At 40.5% G+C, this 20,386-nt stretch overlaps 1 long non-coding RNA gene across 1 annotated transcript; it reads left to right on the top strand.

The window, feature by feature from the left end:
- Positions 1–1,880: 1,880 nt before the first annotated feature.
- On the top strand, positions 1,881–19,748 carry LOC122464705. The gene is made up of 4 exons (XR_006288983.1): positions 1,881–1,891; positions 5,354–5,358; positions 5,406–5,410; positions 19,679–19,748. It is a non-coding gene; the product is annotated as an uncharacterized LOC122464705 (long non-coding RNA).
- Positions 19,749–20,386: the final 638 nt, after the last annotated feature.

Raw genomic sequence — 20,386 nt, 5'->3', positions numbered from 1 at the left:
AGTGGGGGGATTTGACATTACCAGTCCTGGCTGGACCTGGAAGTTCAGTGGTGTGTGAAAGTGAAAATAATTACCGCAAAATAATTAATTAATTAACCTTTATAATATACTCTGATATGTAGCCGTTGGATCTCTTCATTAGTGTCCAATGATCCAGAAAACATTTACCATACATTTTTCATTCTTCTTCTTATTAGATGTATTTATAAAACTGCCATCTCCATGGTATGCGGTATCCACAGTCAACACTAAGGGTTTACAGGGGGTGCACTAGGTCAGTGTCCCTACTGTACATACCATATGAACATTGACTGGCAGCATTGTGATAAAGCAATCAGCAGGAACAAGCCTCACGGATGGGTGGTTGGTAACATTGCCATATCTGGTTTTGGAAAGCCAAGACTCTGCATGATATGAAATAGAACCATTTGGATCTTTCATAAATTACAGCAGCCTACAATGGAATTTCCATAACTCATGATTTACAGCTCCTGGACACACTTCCCACCTGTGTGAGATGGACAAGGCACACGGATATTCCAGGCAGGAGAGCCCCCCGTTTCTTTCCTTTCAGAGCTGTCTGAATATTTGTAAAGAAGAGATCAAGGAAGAAAACAATATCCTAGGAATGAATTCTGAAGTAACTATCAGGGCTGATTATGTGCATAGGAAGTGACAGTTTCTGGTTGTTATTAGTATGCAGCAAATTGAGGTATTGTAGTTTTATCTGTTACCAGAAAAGTTCTCTATTTGAAAAGGGGGGGGGGAGCAGGAGCCCCACCGTCTCATTTTTAACAAGGACCAGCTGAAAAATGAAGGCAAGCAGCACACAGACCGTCTTATGTCTGCCAATTCATTTCCTGGCCCTGGGGGGAAAAAAAAACCTCTTGTTTCCTCTCATGCAGGCCAAACATGGCAAAGTACCAGGGGAATTCTGAACGGAATCAATTGCACTTGTTACTAACTGAGTTTTCTTTTATTCTTATATTACCAAGGCCTGGATACTCAGCTGCAAGCAATTATAATGAAGAGTTACTGAGTAATGGTTTCCAGATTGCTCCATGATGGGGCATTAATTGAAAGGGACAATTTAAGAGCTTAGGCCATGTAAATGCATTTCTTATTCTGTCAGATCGAGAAATTTCTGCAGGCAAGACTCAGAAAACGCTGAAAACTGATGAAGAGTTACTAGTAGCTACTTAAAGGAACATTTGGAAAAAGGGGTTTCATATTTAAGGAATCAAGAACAATTAAAATAAAGTACTAAGCCAAGGTTTTATTAGGAGTTAGAATATATACTTTATCAATGGTGGGGCAAAGTTTGCTCATAAAGACACAGGTCCTGAAAGGTACTTAGGTGCCTAACAACGACTGGGAGTTTGGTGCCTACAAACCTTTGAGGATCTGGGCCAGAGCACCTATGCTGAAGTGAGCTGAGGTGCTGTTGATCAAGACGGGGGTTGATGGAAGCAGAGTGTGGCATAAATTCTATCTGTCTAATCCCTCCATAAGGCCCAATCCTGGTCCCACTGAGTCAACAGCCCACAATGACATGATGGACACCTGCCTTTTAATGCCAGGTAAGAGAAAGCACTTCCATTTTTCAGACTCAGCTTCACAGCAAAACAGTGGGCTCCAGGCTAGACAATGGATAGATGAAATATCTGAATGAGCTTGTTCATTCTACCTGGACTGAATAAACAACATAAATAAAAATAGTCAGCAGGAAATGGTAGCAAAGGCTTGGGCCGCTTGCCAAGGTGATTCTCCTCTCCAATAAAGTCGGTGTAGCGATGCTGCTATAACACTAGTGTAATAAAAGAATCAGGCCCAGGAAGTTTATTTGTCTGCACATTGATAATCAGTTTTGCATTAAATAGAGACCTGTGCTGTGGTTACTCATGGAGAAGCGCTGCTGAAGAGTTAGAACAAAAGAGTCCAACCTGCCTTAGCACATTTTTGATGGACAAATCAGAGAGATTCTATTTTCTGCATGAAACGACTAAACATTTATGATCCTTTTCAGATTTGGAAGAAATACTTTTTTGCACTTGGCTGTGAAATCACATATACATATTTCTACTTCAATAAGGCTTATTTTCTTCTAGATAGTGTTACATCCTACAAGAATGCTAAATTCATTTCATTCACTTAACTTTCATTCGAGGTTAGTGATTTTTTCCAGTTTCCTCATCCAGTAATATTAGATCTAAAATAACCGATAATAGAGAGACATATTTCTCTTTCCAAAGCACTGAGGCAGTCAGTGGAATAATTCCTGGATTCTTCACTTCTCACACTACTGTTCTTATCCAGCTTGAGTTGACTGAAGTTCAGCCACTTGTGATAAAATCACTAAAGTGAAGAAGGGCATCAATGAACAGTTCGCTGACCTTTTACTCAATATTCAGTGAAGTACGCTCCTCATCAGAAAGCCTCAGTCTGCCAAAAGGCTATTACTGAGATGCCTGAGATTGCAAATATAAGCACTGTCAAAGTGGGTGGTCAATTCAGGTCAGGCTTCGGGTTGATTCACAGGCACTAAATTAATCCGTAAGAAGGGATGTTGCTAGAATCCAGTTTTTGGACGAGGGGAGCATAAACTCCATCAGAGTGTGTCAGCTATTGTGTTATTACAAATGGACTGGAGAGCCTTTTCACCATCTGACATGAAGGCAAGCTTTGCCAGACACTTTATATCATAGTTTCTCTAAAACCCAGACTAGGGGTGAAATCTTGGCCCCATTGAACTCAATGACAAAATTCCCATTGACTTCAATGGAGCCAAGATTTCACCCTGGACTTATAGAGCCCTTCTTTTAGTGCTCTTTCTTCCTTCCAGCCTCACTTAATTCCCCCATATAGTGATTTGCCTTCCAGTGGAGTATGAGGAGATATGACCTGCCCAACCCTGGGCCCAGAATTTGCAGGGAAATTCCACTGACTTCAGGGCATCTGCTGAGGACTAGACCACACATATAGGGTACAACTGTGCTGCAGTCTAAGCCCAGGGTTCAAACTCAGGCTCGAGCATAAGCCCTCTTCCGTCTACACAAAAATTGCACTAACCCCAGGCTCAGACCCATGGTTCCAGGACCTCACAGATGTGGACAGTCAATGCCTGAGTCAATCTGGGACTCAGCGTTCAAGTCCTATTGCACTGCAGTGTAGATACAGCTGCACTGGACCCATTCTCTGGGAGTCCACTGAAACTATTCCACAATCCCATTAGCTGACTTTCTTCATCCTCTGGACTGTCAAGTTTGGTGGACAGTCAAGTTTTCTCACACTGCACCATGAACTAGGGGCTAGAGTGGCCATATTTTGGGAGGGCACTAGGAATTGTGGGATATGGGTGGATGGACTTGGGCCTACATGATGCAGTGTAGATGCTGGAGCCTCAGACGGAGTCCAGGGTTCAATAAGTCCTAACCTGGGATTCCAAATGATTGTAGACATTCCATCTACTAACTTGAGTTCTACTAACCCTGGGCTTACATTACAGTGTAGACATGCCCATACTCTGTGGCTCCATACTCCTTATTACTTAGGCATCCCATTCCTTCTGCCAGTGTGTGCCACCTCATAGCTTCCCCAAGTAACCTCAGGAAGCCTCTCAGAGTGCAAAAGGGGACTCAACATATGAAAATTTTGGCAGTGTCTGAATAATCTTTTGCTGGAAAATCTTTGCAGGTGAAGCAGGGATGATGCAGTGTAGTTAATTATTATTAATAATAAATATTTATATTTATATTGCTGTAGCACCTAAAGGTCTTGACCATTGTGCTATGCACTGTAAAAAGAGCTTACAATGTAATTAGCCCACCTGACTCCACCCCCTCACCACCCAGCCTTTTTCCCTCAGATCTGAGTAGACCCAAAATTTGTGGAGGGGCTTGCATAGTGTTAGAAGGAGAGAGCGGTGTCATTCCATTTAATCATAGAATCATAGAATATCAGGGTTGGAAGGGACCTCAGGAGGTCATCTAGTCCAACCCCCTGCTCAAAGCAGGACCAATCCCCAATGAAATCATCCCAGCCAGGGCTTTGTCAAGCCTGACCTTAAAATCTTCTAAGGAAGGAGATTCCACCACCTCCCTAGGTAACACATTCCAGTGTTTCACCACCCTCCTAGTGAAAAAGTTTTTCCTAATATCCAACCTAAACCTCCCCCACTGCAACTTGAGACCATTACTCCTCGTTCTGTCATCTGCTACCACTGAGAACAGTCTAGATCCATCCGCTTTGGAACCCCCTTTCAGGTAGTTGAAAGCAGCTATCAAATCCCTCCTCATTCTTCTCTTCCGCAGACTAAACAATCCCAGTTCCCTCAGCTTCTCCTCATAAGTCATGTGTTCCAGTCCCCTAATTGTTTTTGTTGCCCTCCGCTGGACGTTTTCCAATTTTTCCACATCCTTCTTGTAGTGTGGGGCCCAAAACTGGACACAGTACTCAATTCTCAATCCCACTTCCCTCCAACTAATATTGCCCTATTTTGACAGATTTTCCATAATTTCCCCATTATTTATGGGATATTTAAGAGGGCATTCCATTAGTTGGGAGTGTTGCCTGAGTGAAGACTGCAGGATTAGCCCTGGGATATGCATAGGTATATATATACACACATAAGGTAGTTATCCATTTGGGGGAGGGATAGCTCAGTGGTTTGAGCATTGGCCTGCTAAACCCAGGTTGTGAGTTCAATCCTTAAGGGGGCCATTTAGGGATGTGGGGCAAAAATTAGGGATTGGTCCTGCTTTGAGCAGGGGGTTGGACTAGATGACCTCCTGAGGTAACTTCCAACCCTGTTATTCTATGAGAAGATAAAGGCACCAGTTACTCGATGATTAAGCAAACTTGCTTTGCTTCTGCTAATTCTTGGAGAAAAATTGGTGTTACTTCACAGCAGCCACAAAATAGCAGCCTGCATACCGAACAGGGAATTTTGAAGAGCTTTTTATTTTCTACAAAAATGAATGTATGTTTATTAGGAGGGATTGTTCTTTCAAGGATTGGCCAAAGCTATCCCTGGGCTCACTCCACTGACTTTAATAAATTTACATCTGGAATAAGGCTGGCCCAATTTGGACCAGAAATTCATCTTTCAAATACTGAAAATAAAATAAAACAAAACAAAACCTTTATGTGTGATTTAGGGGAAAAAATTAAACAAAATTTTGGTTAGAGCTAAAACTGTCATTAAATACTTTGAAATCGTTTCTGGAAGCCTAGGTTTTGTTTTGTTGTTATTTTTCATTGGTTTAATTTCCTCCCAGTCAAGCTGTACTTTGAAATGTGACCAATCATTATGAGCAAGACAGTGTGAGCTGGGTAATATCTTGTATCGGACCAGCTTCTGTTGCTGAAAGATACATGCTTTTGAGCTACACAGAGCTCTTCTTCAGGATCTGTCTCTCTCACATCCTGGGATCAACAGTGTTACAACACTGCACATGTCATTATGTACTTTGTAGTCACAAAGCAGAGGCTCTTGCTCATGATGGTAAGCAGGGCCACTCTCGTTAATAGAACAAACCTATTACCACACCCTTCACCTTCCCCCACCACAAAACAAAACATTTGATTTAACATCCAGGATAAATATATAGCCAACCGGAATGTTGCCCAAAGTGAAGTTTGGTCAAGCTATAAAGCTGCCAGCAAATAACACAGAAGCAAAGCTTTACACTGAATTTTAATTTTTAAAATAATGTGGAACCCAAAGAAATATGAATCTGATCACCACGACGGAATGGGTGTGGGAGTTTTATTAGTTATTCACAACAGCAATCTTGGTGCTGGAAGATGGGATGCTTAATGAGATGGTGGTGAAATGTAAAGGAGATAGACAGGAGGAACCATCAAGATTCAAATCCTGAGAAGGAAAACTAAAAATAAAAAAGGATTTGTTTTTAAAGGATTTGCATTAAGTCACCCAAGTGGTTGAAAGACTTACTGTTCTTGGAAGTTCTAGACTGGTCCTCTTTGGTACAGCATAAATGTTTTTCTGTTTGTGTAGAGGAAACGAGTATGTGTTCAGCGTGCACAGAAATTAATGGACGACATACAAAGGCATTTTTTGTTTTTTTTCCCCAAACTTCTCATTTCTTTTGGCAAAAGCCAGTGGCCCCATCACATAATGGAAAGTTCAAGGTTTCAATGTAAATCATATACTGTAATTAGAAGGGTATTTCCTTTGCTTTAACCTTTTTTTTAAAAAAAAAGCAAGCAAGCAAACAAGATGGCTTACTTGTTTTGTCTGGCTCAGGGCATAATCAGCTGGTTTGACTGTGTGACTCCCTTTTTTTAGTAATGATTAGCCTAATAATAAAATAATAATAAATAATAATAATAAATTGCAGTTGCAGATTTAACCACAGGCAGACGGGACATTGCCTCATGGCCCCTTCTCTATAATGAGACCATGTTATTTTGGTTGCTATTTTCTGCTCTGCAAAGGGTTTGGAAGAATTTATACATAACCCTTGGCACCAGGCCAGCGCTTTGAATAGGATTTCTAATGAAGCCAGTACATATTGCTCATCTAGTCAGGACCAAACTATCAACTGTCCATTGTGTACTTCAGGTGTTTTGTGTGGGGGTAGAGACCAATTTCCTAAACAGGCCCAAAATCTTTAATGCTTGTAATGTTCAAGTACTAGGGAATTTGACTGTTAATCAGGAATTATACAGTAAATGAGAGAAATTCTCTCATTCTATATTAAATTCATGCCTATTTTCCCCAGCTTCTCAACTCAGCTCTGGAGCTTAACAGACCAAAGAAAGAGCTGTTTTCAGCTGCAAGAGTAAGGGAACAATTTTTCATACAGAATATGAGGCCAAATCATAAGGGTTTTAACTTATTTTTCACTCAGTCCTTACTCAGGCAAAATTCCCATTAACTTCAGTGGGAGTTTTACCTGAGTGAAAAGAGAATGAGATACATTTTTAACCACTGGGGAAAAAAAAACAGATTTCCTTCTTGTAACTAACATTTAATGTAGTGTTGGTCCTAATAAACTAGCAGCCTTTGAACACTGGGGAGGAGGGAATTGGAAACTAAGAGGTTATTTTGTTTAGATAATATGCAGCAGCATGAAGAACCATAACATGAAACTTAAAAGGAACTGTTGGTTTTCTATTATCTCAGAGATCTGCAAAAGAAGACGTTAGATGGCAGAGCCTCAGATCTCCAAAGGAGTAATTACGAGTTGGCTCACTGCTAAACTATGTTGCAAAAATATTCTGTGGGGTCTATTGTTCCACCAGGACATGCGAGTACCTTACATTAAACCTAATTGGTCTTGGGCAATGAGAGACAAATAGGGTTCTAAATATGGATATGCTAGATAGCAATCCAAACCTTCAAAGGTCTGGAAATAAACGATTAGGGAAAATCCTATTGATTGAACTCTAAATGTGAAACAATTAAGGTTTTATAGAATTTTTTTTTTTAAAAACCTATAGAATGAAATACAAAATGATGCCCTTTTCATAGCATTTTTAAAGCATCCTATGGAATTTAAAAAAATTCAATCCACTATAGAATTTTGTAGCTTAGTTCAAAAATTCTATTAGCTATTAAATACTAGAGTACGCGTCAATAAAAGAGTAGTCTATGATTTCTCTTTCTATATAGCCCTATAAACAGACATTTCACAGCTGTACAAATGTAAAAGAAGTTCAAACCTTAAAAGATGCAACTGCAGTCACATTGACAAAAGCCTGATTGAAGTAGCTACAGTGTCCTCAAACTACACTCCAGAAAGGAATAATTTAAAAGGCAGAATATATGTTGGCTACATTGCTTGTCACCAGGGTGTAATTTGGCTCTCTACTTCCACCCCATGCTGGCACAGAGTGCTGGAAGAACAACCTGATAAATAAAGTCTTGGGGGTCGTGTCATCACCTGGTACCAATTTATCCTTCTACTAAAATCCACACAGAAGCCAGGTGGGTACTTCATGGAACAGAATGTCTTTCCTGGAATATTTGGCACTGTGCAAAAGAGACACTAAGTGAAATTGTGTCAACCCTCATGCTGAAACTACCCACAGCAGACATGTTAGTGTCTTTGCATCTGAATGCTGTAGGAGCCAAATGATGTTTTAAGACCCTTTCTGGTTACCCTAAAGTGAGAGGAGAGATTGCCCAGATAAACCCAATGTGCCTTTATATCAGGGGAAGAACATTTCCATGCTGAAAGGACTGAAGATATCAGGGAAGAACCTTATTCAACGGAATAAACTATTAATCCTTGTAAAAATGACATTTTCCAGCCAAACTTTCCCACTCTCCATACCAGTGCACCAAGGGGGTAGCTTGGGGGCATTGCCAATGTTGGAAAGATCTGGCACAGCGCATTCAAGGACAATCCTGCCATTGCCTCAGCTGCTAGGTAGTGTCTCTAGTGCAGATTCCTGGCAGTTACACAGAGGCTCTCATTCTTCCCTCACAAGAGGGGTGGCAGTGGTGGTCATGTAAGTCCATTGGGCTGCAGGAATCTTGGAGCATCTCCTTGATCAGGGAAGAGGACACTGATTCCTGCCCATCTGCCCAGCCAGGCTATTTCATCTGGATGCTGGGCTCTGGGCTTTCCTTAGTGTTTTAAAGCACATTATTTAAGAATAATCACTTTTGTTAAAAGAGTTTAGAAACTGTCCCAGCTTACACATCTGAATATATTAACAGTGGGTGAACTACTTTATCGGAAAACATCTGTGGGTGATAGTTGCTCCCATCCCTCCAAAATCTGATTCTTAGCCACGCCCACTAGCCATAAACTAAAACACCTGAGTGCCACATACTCAAAGCTTGAGTTTCTGCTGAGTCTTCTGGAAAATATGTCACTTGACAATTTCTTGACGGAGGCTTAGAAAAAAAGCCAACAACACACCCTGCCCTACACAAACACACATTAGTTATGTGGAACTGATGGTTGTGGAAGAGGCAGTGTCTGAAATTCATATAAAAACCAAACTTCTTTGTTATGAAACTTGAGTTTTGCAAAGGTTATGGCTGTGCCTCTGGCCTTTCACAAAGCCGGGATTTACATACATATTTACACACAGTCTTTCTCTAATTATGCACTATATATTACATACTTGTGTGTGTGTGTGTGCGTGTGCGCACATCTATATACATGCAACCACAAATGCAATCAGATGTGAACCTCCTTGTTAATTATGTATCATGCAAATAGGTTATAAGTTGTGGACTAGATTGTGTCTTTTAGGCACAGCCAGGGACAGAGGAAAATCACACCACCTTTGGGAGATCTTGGGGAAGTAGTGTGCCTGGGAGCCGTACTGATGGCCAGTGCAGAAAGATCTGTGACCTCACCGCCTTCTCTCACACTTGAGGCAACATATGACCTAGACCCAGTGAAGGGACAGGCAGCCCCTGTGCTTTCCTGAACGCAGGGGCTCTGACTATCCTTGGAGCCTGCACACTTCATGGAATAATTTTTTTTATTAAAGCTAATGTTAAAATTGTATAATATACAGGTTGAGAAAAGAGTGTTTGTACATCTGGGTATAGTGCTTAGATTATCCACAAATACAAAGTTTGTTTTTAAAGTCATAAGATACATATAGTGCAGAATCAGCAATAACCCAAATGTAGGTGAATGAATTTAAAAATACAGTTTAGATATTTAGCATCCAAGTATTCGGGTACATTACTCATGAAAAAAGTTATACAGAGAGTTGGTGGCGGAAAAGAAAATATACCAGTGAGTGAAGACTGTCCCTCAGTAATTGAGAATTTAGGATAGGTTGCCCATTTAGAAAAAAACAGTCAGTCAGGAAAGTATTTGAGTTACTTTCCCAACTGCGCTTCTCATCAGCACTCCCACTCGTTCTACCGATGTCCGGTGATGTGTTCTATGTAAATGTCCCTCGACCACCTGATGGTGTCTGACACCATGAGTTGCTGCATCAGCCGAGAGTAGCATTGACCAACTCCATATTCTCTCAGAACTCGCTCATTACTGGGGTCCCATGCACCCAGGGCTCCGACGATCAGCACCTGAGTTTGAACATCATAGCCCTTACCTTTCAGGATGTCAGCCAGAAGGATGTATGTACAATAAAAATTAACAGGAACCAATTTGTTTAAGGTGTTTTGGAGCTTCCCATTGAATCAAATAGAGAATAATATCCTTGTAATAGCATCCTATAGGATGGTTTGGAACCCTATGGAAAAGGCATCATTCTCTAGTGACGCTCTGGGCCAGATCTTGGGTTCTCCTGCATCTGGGGCACAGTCACTGCTTTCCCTACCTGCCCTGTGCAAGCGGGGCTGCTACAGCTCCACAAGGGGACAGCTTGACTCCCACTACTCCTCTGTCTAGTTGCATTAGATGAGGACTGTGTCTAGCCCAAAATAACCAAGAAAAGAGTACCAATCTGTGTGTACTACTCATTTTCATCATACATTAAAACCCTGCCTTTGTAATTTAATCTGCCACTGTATTTTCAGGGTGCAGAACTGAGGGACCTTGGGCAAAATTTAAACCCATCTTGCTGCAGAGTACATGGAACCTTTTGGTTTCATCTCTATTAACTTCTCTAGAGCTTTTTGTAAGGAGTGGGAAAAGAGAGCACTCTCATCAGGGGTAGTGGTGGCCCAAGCCCTGTAATCTCAGGCTTTCTCTGTACTAAGAAACAGCCCTGATTTAGCAAGCACTGGCTTGCAGTTGCACCTGAATTGGTGCTAACACCTAAGCATAGGAAACAACATGCAAGAGTTAAACCCAGATTCGCTCAATTTATGAAAACTCCACTTGCTCTTGTTTATTCTGGTGCCGTTACACTGATGGCTGACTATAACCATTGATGAATTGGCCAATTCCTGCTTGTAGACAAGGTCTCTCTCTCTCTCTCTTCCCACTTTTCCCCTCTCTCTGTGAAAAGAGACTCCATACAGCTAAGAAGCTTTTCTCTGACTTCTGTCTATAAGCCTGTTTTTTTTCTCCAGCATGCTATTTCAATGGTGTTGAATGCTGCCAAGAGAATTCTTGGTCTAACCATCCATCCTTTTGAGGTAATTTCTTCCAGTAATTTGTGCTCAAGTTAGGCAGTGTTTCCTGATTACTCTGAAGTATTTTTGTGGTTCCCATAGAAACCTAGGTGGATTTAATTTTCATTCTGGTCTTTCTCTATTTTCATAATGTACTGAATTTGCAAAACACAGGCAAACATTTAACAGCAAATCAAAATTCAATCAAGTATTTTAGTAAGTGAATACAGAGCCTGAATTTACCAGTCCACTGTGAAAACAATGCATTAAGATTGAATGAAATATAACAGGCTGATCTTTTATTCCTAAACACAATTTTGCTAAAGAGTGAGCCCTCCTTGGACAATGGGAAATGGGGGACTGCTTTCTGCTATGACCTGGAACAGGATTGTTGACTGGAAGGGAGAGGTTTAGTTGGGTCACAGCTTTCCCTTTACTACCTGTGAACTTGGCACCAATTGTGAATCACAAGACCCCTAGTGAAGCAGACAGGAGTGGTGCAGTGCTTATAGCCAATATATTTTTCTTCTAAAGAGTAGTACATCTGAAATAACACTGTTAGTGCCATCCTGATGTCTCCTTGGCAAAATGTACATACAGTGAAGCTATGTGGACATTTTTCCAGGGATCCATAAACTGTACTTGAAACATCTCTGACACACTTTTTCACATAACACCTTACTATTAGATCAGTGATGACACTTCCTTTGTGAGAAAGGTTGAGAATACCCTTAAACTCCCTAGGCCTGCAGACATAACCTATTCCTGTGAGAAAATCACAGCCCACTAGGTTAATCAGGCCCTCCCCCTGTTTAGGTCAACTAATTAGGGAACAGCAACAATGCCACATGAGAGATGCAACTATCCAATACCCAAATGACTAGGTGCCAGGATCAGTTTGTGAGCAACCCATAAACTTTGATGTGTTTGCACAAAACATTTGCCAAGAAATTGTGAGGACCAAATAATCAAGTGTAAATCAAAGTCTGCTCACAGGGAATTTGTGAACAAAATAAAAGGTAATCTCACTGGATAAACTGGTCATTGTGAAGTGTTCACCCAGATCTGTTTATAGCCACTCTGCCCCATCACCTCCTTCCAAACATTAATCCATGGGAGTGAAGGGGACAATTCTGCTATTTCACTATCCAACACACTAAATCAACATAGCATTTGCAAAAGTCTTTTATGTGGCCAACAAAGCACTTTTAATTTGGGGTTTGGAACAAGACCAGTTAGGGATATGTAAGATTTTACATGTAGTAGTTTTATTTTCTTACCTACTCTAACTTTTCCACCCAAACTTGTAATCTCTCCCTAAACTTTAATTAACCTCTTCATTAACTTAGGAGTTTGGGGAGCTTTTTATTTAAAACAAAAATAGAGCCTGCCAGTTTGCATGGCTGGCAAGTTTTTCCACAGTTTGACAGTTCTAGCTCAGACCTCCATTTGAGATTTATAAGACACAACTTTAAGCCGCTGAGCTCATTGGGTTTATCCCTGCATTTCAAGATCATTTCTCCTTCAGGGCATGCAGCATAGAAACATCTGAGAAAGAAATTTACCGTACAAGCAGGCAATTCACATTTTGTTGCTTATTCTCTGGTTAAAGCCCTTGAATAGTAGCCAGTTAATTTATGCTTAATCCCTAACAAGTGTTCTCCCCAAAATATCCAGTACTTTGACTTTAATGCTAAGTGATGGGTTAATGTTGCACACACTGTTCATAAACCTCAGTCAGCCTTACTATGACAGCAGGATTAGAAGGGAAAATATGGACTGAAGGCACCCACTCGATGGTTCAATTATTTGAGCTTCTGGTGCTCAGGATTAATTCTGGTTTAAATACTGTTTTTGTTTCCTCTCCCCCTTCCCATCAAAAGGAGTCTGTTTAAAATGCACTCTTTTAATAAAGGCCTAATCAGAACACCTAGACTACTTAGGATACCTTTTTGTATGACAGATGTGTTTGCTTATTTTAATATGCTCAAACCATTAACCTGAAACTGGTGTTTGTAATGGCCACTTTCTGCATCTTGTTTTGGAGATGTCTTGGTCAATTCGTGCAACGTCACAGCTATATGTAGGTTATTGTATCTCCAGATGTGAGCTGTTAATAATAAATTTACCCACAGGACAAACCTGCCATATGGTTGATGGTCCAACAAGGCTAAAATATATATTAGAAAAAATGCAACTGCTAATAGTAAGTGGGGATAGATCATTGGATTTAATGCTGGCATGTGACAAAGTATCTTTCAGCAATATGCTACCTTAAAGGTCAGTGATTTGCCTAGTGTGGAATATTTGTCCTGGGATGGAGAGAAGTGATAATTACATTGGGTTAAGAATGTAACAGTATTTACAGCTGGAATTAAGAATATAAGGAAACTTTTGGGAAGTGCATAATATAGAATAGGCTTTGTTTGCAAGAATCATTTGTTGGCAAAAACATTGCTTGGATACTCTCTCCTAGAGAAAGGAAACAGAACAGGATTTTGGTCACAGATAAGAGAAATTTGCTGTGTGTGTGTGTGCTTCAACAAGACAAATTCCATGTAATGTGGTTTTATCTACAAATAAAAGTAAGCTGAATCACGTTGCATGAAATATGAGTAAAACAGGAAAATGTCTCAGTAGATGTATTGGAGTAACATTATGTGCTGGAACACAATTGCTTTGTACTAGCAAATAGTTGAACACGGACTGTTTTTTCACATTGTAGATACCTGTCCTTAACTACAAAGTGAATGGTTCTGCCATCAAATTACTTGCCTCACTGACAAAACTAATGCAAGCAAGGGCTTGCTTCAATCTTGAAAGAACTGAGGTGAAAAGAGTTATGCTCGATATTTTTAAAAGGGCAAATCAAAGAACAACTTTTTTCAAATAAAAGCAAGTGATCCTGCTTAGTGAAGAAGCTCATTCCCTCACGACCTACCCCCACAACTAATTACCAGTCCTCTCCCAGCAACTTATGTGCATTTTTTATTTGGAGAGCAAGCAAATGGCTTTGCCTTCTCTTCTAAAGTCACTTTTATCAATGGGAACAGAAACCTATCTAATTGCTATTCTAAGAGCAATTATGCAGTGAAGACCTTATTGAAAGGCCCTGCGTCTTGTTAACATGTGGTAGAGCTCAATTTGATTACTGGGTAATTAAAAGCACATTGTTAATGATGCAGTTTAAACTGGGTAGCTGAGAGTCACAGTTCCAAAGAGAATTCTCTGATACATGTGGAAGCATTATTATTTTTAGTACACTTAGCTCCCAGGGCTCTGTTCCTGCAAACGCTTATTCACATGCTTAACTTTAAACACATGATGAATACTTCCAATGACTGCAATTTGATTACTCACAAGCTTAAAGATAGCCCACACATGTGATTACAGGATCAGGGCCCAAGACTATAAAGGCTCCATTCCCATCGGTCCTCCAGCATTTGCAGCTATATCTAACACCAAGGGAAGAATTCATCCATTATGCAGTTTACTCAGGGACGGCTCTAGGGTTTTTGCCACCCCAAGCTCCAAGAGGGCAACTGCCCAAGCAAAAAAAAAAAAAGGGGGGGGGGGGTGGCTGGAATGCCGCCCCTGGCATTGTGCCTCCCCAAGCACGTGCTTGCTTTGCTGGTGCCTAGAGCCGGTCCTGAGTTTACCGTAATTATATAAAATGTCGGTGAAGAAGTGCAGCTCTTTCTTGCTTGGTTCAGGGACACAGTGATTTCAGACTGGATTGCCTGTTAATCAAGGTAGTTTGATTACAGCCCTGAATAGTTTAATTAAAGTATTTCTGGTGAGGGTGAAGTGCTCTCTCTCTCTGTCTCTCTCTCTGAACATGTCTACTTTTCACATTAACAGAGGGTTTCCCTGTAGCTCACATTGCCATACGAACCAGACAAATTATTCAGCCTAGAGTATGATCTGCGTGTGTGCATTCACAAAATGTCCGTTTTTTTTCTTTAATAGTGGCTTACTGTGAGCCACTCTCTTGGTGTTATTATGGCAAATACAGTCTTCCCTTTGGTCTCTGTGTGTTCAGAAAGCACTTGGGTGAGTGGGAGGGATCTGGTACTGTCCAAGCTCATCCCTTAGACAGACTTAAAAACAAAGTGGTTAAATGAAAAACATTGCAACTGATTGACTTTACACCAGTTTATGCCTCTGTAAACCCATCGCTGTTGGTGAAGCTACTCCTGAGATCAGAATTTGGCTCTATATTATTATAACAGTTTTTGTAGCCATGTAGATTTACATGGCACAAACATAGATAAGACAGGTTGTGGCACCAAGTGGACTAGGACATGATAAAATCCAAAAAAATCCTCACCAAACAAGATCTAGGGCTATAGTTCAGGAAGGAGGGAAGAAGTGGTGGGGATAATGGAGGCTGTTGATGGATGAGGATAGGGAGAGATCTTCATCATAACAGAAGGTGCAAAACTGAAAGGAGACAAAAGGATAAGAAGACTGAGAGGAGAAGAATCAATATGTCAAATTCTCTGCTGGTGTAACTTCCCTGAAGTCAATGGAGTTATGTCAAAAGGAAAATTTGGCCCAATAAGTTTCACATTTTTTCTTTTCCTCAGCAGAAAAAATGTACTTACTTCAATTATGGAGAAATTAATTACATATACTAGTACTTGGTAGCATATTTATGAACCTTCACTTAGATTACCATCAACTCTCTATATAACTCACTTGTAAGTCACTACTTGCTCAATGTACTTCAGGTTTTTCATGATTTCACCCTTATCTGTTTTGTGTGAAAGAGACCAAGGGATATTTGTAGCACATCTGAGCTTTCACGATTCCCTAATTTGAGTGGTTTACATGTACGTTTTCTGCGGCCCTCTGGGCCACCCATCTATTAATGTTCTGCCACTTCACTGTTTTACATGATGTCAGCTCATGATCTGGCTTTTTTTACCCTGTTACCAAATCCTGACTTCTTGAAACATTAAATAAAATGTTTCTTTCAGTGTTAATTATTTTGGAGTGTGATAGAAACCAGCGCCCATAAAATTTATTTTGTGAAAATAAAAATGCATGCACATCTACACCAAGCTCTTGAGTGAATGCATTGAGTTTCAGATCTTGACAGAAAGTTGGCGTCAATCAGTCCTGACTGTGTTTAAATGACAGGATGGCTGGCAGCTCTCAGCAGTGCTTGCAGGATGTACTAATATTTACAAGCAAAAGGTGGTCTCTGGCTTTGTTGAAATAACACCACTTTCTTAGTTTGACTGCTGCTCCATGGCAGACCTTTACAAACAGCTACCAAGGGAGGAAGGAAAGGACAGAGCTTTCATCAAATGCTAAGGTTTACCTTAAACCTAAAAAGTCACAATTATATTAAACAGATTTCTGCAGGCAAAGTATAAAGAACGATATCATTCTTCTGGAATATTGTACTGACGATGAAAATGTAAACACACAATGGTTCCAAAACTAAAATGCAAAAAAAAAAAAAAAAAAAAAAAAAAGGAAAGGAAAGGAAAGGAAAGTATTTTTTTCATATAAACAAACAAAAATTATTTGCAAGCTTCTTCTTTGGTACATATATGTACAATGCTTCTGTTGTGTGTGTGTGTGTGTGTGTGGAGATGTATTTAGGATTTTATTTCAACTAAATAGTAAGATGGGGCAAGTAGCAAAGTTTATGTCTGTTTTCAGCTTTAGATCCCATGCTAGGGTTCGGGGGGGCGGGGGGGGTGGATTCACCATTTTGGTTCTGTTTGATCTTTGGACCAAGTTTAGCAGTCCTTACTCAGGCAAAATTCAATTGATTTGAAGGCAATGGAAGCTTTCCCTGAGTACGTGTTGCCTGAATTTGGCCCAATATTCAGGTAAGTATATGTATGTGTCTATGTATACTTGTATACTATGTATAGACAACGTATGCATATGACATATTACACATTATATACACATGTACATCTATCTGAGATACTCATATGACACCCCCCGCCCCCATCACTGTAATATCTGAGCACCTCAGAATCTTTAATGCATTTATTCTCACAACACCCCTGTGAGGTGGCGCAGTACTATTATCTCCAGTGGACTAAGGCACAGAGGGACTGTGACTTGCCCCGGACACACAGGAAGTCTGCCTATATGCATCTGGCATTTAAGCATGCACACACCATAGGACATAGAGTATGTGGGTGAAATCCTGGCCTTATTGAAATCAATAAGAGTTTTGCCGTTGGCTTCAGTGGGACCAGATAAGTGTGTTATATTTTGCTTGCAGGATCACTGAAGTCATTGGATTTGCACCTACTTAAACCAACATGAATTTGGCTTCTTTGTTCCAAGGAAGCTTTTGCACATGCAACCATTCGATTTTGATACGCATAAAGACTGAAAACGCTATCAAATAGTAACTTTTGTACTGAGATAAACCAGCAGAAAATAAGAGGATTTTAAAAAAACAAAACTTAGAGCATCCAGATTCCAGCATATTGTTCATAATAGGAAAAATGTACTGCTAAATTAAATAATCACATAAGGGTTCGCCTTCACTTTAAGGGAAAGAATTGAAAAGGCTTTTGCTTTCCTACGTGGGAAGTTTGAAGGAGGAAGAGGCACAGTGTAGGTAAGCAAAAAGTGTTTCTATACTGTAGTACACTGTCTCACATCCATTCAATGAGGATTCCAGAAACAGAAAGATGTAAATGGTTATATTGTCTTCCAAGTTTTCAACCGCAGGCAGCTAGACTTCTTAGCTCTGTATGTCCAGAAGTTTTCTCTTTTATCCAAGCCATCAGGTTTTAATACACTCTCTGTTGGGAAAATCCTGAAATCAGAAAGTATGTGGTCTCAAGTGTTGAAGTGTTTAGCCACATATGGAATATGCAGTACTGGGGAATGAAATAACGAATTTATCACTGCTACTGAGGGTAAGATTCATAAGTTATTAGGTCTTGTATAGTCTCGCTGGATATTATTGGCTATGAGTTATTGAAGTTTCATCCTCCAGGTGGAGGCAATTTGATTGTTCCACTCCTCAATGTCATATAATACGTGCCTATAACCTTTGGCATGTATAGTTAATACCACTGGCAATCTGTTTATCTTTTTTGTTCTCTTTATCAGTTTTCAAACACTGTAAATCTAAATAACTGTCATCCTTGACTTAAATCATACAGTTGTGGGTTTTCTGTTTTCCTTTGATAATTTGCAATCACTTCAGTGCAAAGTGTCATGAAACGGTGAAATCTGTTTGACTCTGGACTAGTTTCCCAAGGGAAGCAGCAGAAGCCACATCATTTGTAACTTTAAAAACAGGACTGGACAACACACAATAGGGAACAACTGCATTAGCAAAAAAATGGACAGGATGACCTCATATCAAACGTCTATCTAACAAAAGAATATGCTAGACGGACAGACTAGGGGCTACATTTTCAAAGGACCTCAGGACCCAGCAGCTTCCACTGAAGCTGGCCCTAGATAAATAGCCAAAGGGTACATGTCAGCTCTTTCACTTTTTTTATATCAGCTCATTTCAGTCATATATATATTGCAACATATTGCTCTCCTTTATTTTTTAAAATAAATTGGTATAAATTCTTAATTGACCCATGATATGTGAAGATGAGGCTCAAATAAGCTATTTCTAGTGCTCTGGCTACCTATCACGTGTCACACGGCTATGCCAATAATTTTCAGATGAGTTCTATTTCACGGCAAGGTCAAATTTTAATTCCTTGAAATTTCTTAAAATGCAGCCCGGTGTGATAAGTTGGTTACTGCAGTGGGAGTAGCGCTTGCTGGATGGCTGTAAAAATCAGGCCATTTGTTGAGCTGTCTAACTGCAGGAGTTGGCATTTGAATCAATGCACTCACCGTCATTTCCCGGGTTTTGCTGTTTTTAATCCACAATAAGGCCCTTTAAGAAACTGCAAGAAAATATTTTCCTTGAACGTTGATCATACTGGGAGCTGTGGGTGATTAGTCCCACTGAAAATCAGGTCATTTATTTAGGTGCCTACATATGGATTTTGATGCCTGACTTTACCTACTCAAGTTTGAAGGTGTTGTCCATTCTAACTATAATTAGAATAATGTGAAACATTGTTACGTTCATGGGTTACTTATTTTTAATCGACTTTTTTTTTTTTTACCACTTTTGATGACCTTTTTCATTGATTCCAGTTCTTGTGGGTTCTCGCCCTTGGAGTCAATCTAAGATTTGGACACCGTCCCCTAACAGGACAGCCCTTTGACCTCACTAAAGACAGAGTTCTGACTCCTTCCCTGCCCCCAGATATGGAAATTGGGGCTCTGACTGATAGTCAGAGGACAGACTAGCACCCCAAAGTCCCAGTCGGAACTAATCAGGTTAAAGACACTGAGCAGCTCACAACTCTGAAAAGGTAAAGCTACATTTCTCTTAATTTTAATATCGCTATTTCCAAGGGGCAGAATCAGTGGGGAAAGAAGACCCTGTTGTCTAGTCTGGCACTGTGAAGAGACAAGAGAGGTGTAGAATAAGTGGTAGGCCTCTGGGAAATACCACTACTCTTATAGTTTTTTCACTTACCCAGTGAGGTGGGGAGGCGAGCCCTGAGGGGTTCTCACTTCTGGCTCCAAGCACCCGGCACATGCTGGGCGTGACCCGCTCCTGGGACAGTGTCAGGTGTGGAGTTTGACTGGGGCAGTACACCTGTCAAACCGTAACGCAGGTGTCCTAAGGCGAGCTCAGGGAGGACAGAAACCTCCCATGGAGCTGAAGGGCAAAAGCTGGCTTGATCTTGATTTTCAGTATGAATACAGACCACGAAAGCGGGGCCTCACGATCCTTCTGACTTTTTGGGTTTTTAGCAGGAGATGTCAGAAAAATTACCACAGGGATAACTGGCTTGTGGCGGCCAAGTGTTCATAGCAACATCGCTTATTGATCCTTCAGTGTCGGCTCTTCCTATCATTGTGAAGCAGAATTCACCAAGCGTTGGATTGTTCACCCACTAATAGGGAACGTGAGCTGGGTTTAGACCATTGTGAGACAGGTTAGTTTTACCCTATTGATGATGTGTTGTTGCAATAGTAATCCTGCTCAATACGAGAGGAACTGGACCTGGTATATGTGCTTGGCTAAGGAGCCAATGGGGCAAAGCTACCATCTGTGAGATTATGATTGATCGCCTCTAAGCATTCAGTTTCATATCATACAGTTTCAACAGCATCCTGCACGTTTTCTATAATTTTAGGTCCAAGTGTGTAGCACTTTATAATGTTGTTTAATCATGGTATTGTTACACTAATCTAATTGCCAGAATGGTACAACATTTGGCTTTACTTATGTAAGGTCAAATCCTGATAGTAGCTGTGCACCTGCAATTCCCATTGACTTCA

Source organism: Chelonia mydas, chromosome 2, assembly GCF_015237465.2.
Source record: "Chelonia mydas isolate rCheMyd1 chromosome 2, rCheMyd1.pri.v2, whole genome shotgun sequence".
Classification (NCBI taxonomy): Eukaryota; Metazoa; Chordata; order Testudines; family Cheloniidae; genus Chelonia; species Chelonia mydas.
The sequence above is the reverse complement of the archived record's forward strand: the minus strand, read 5'-3'. Positions and strand labels throughout refer to the sequence as shown.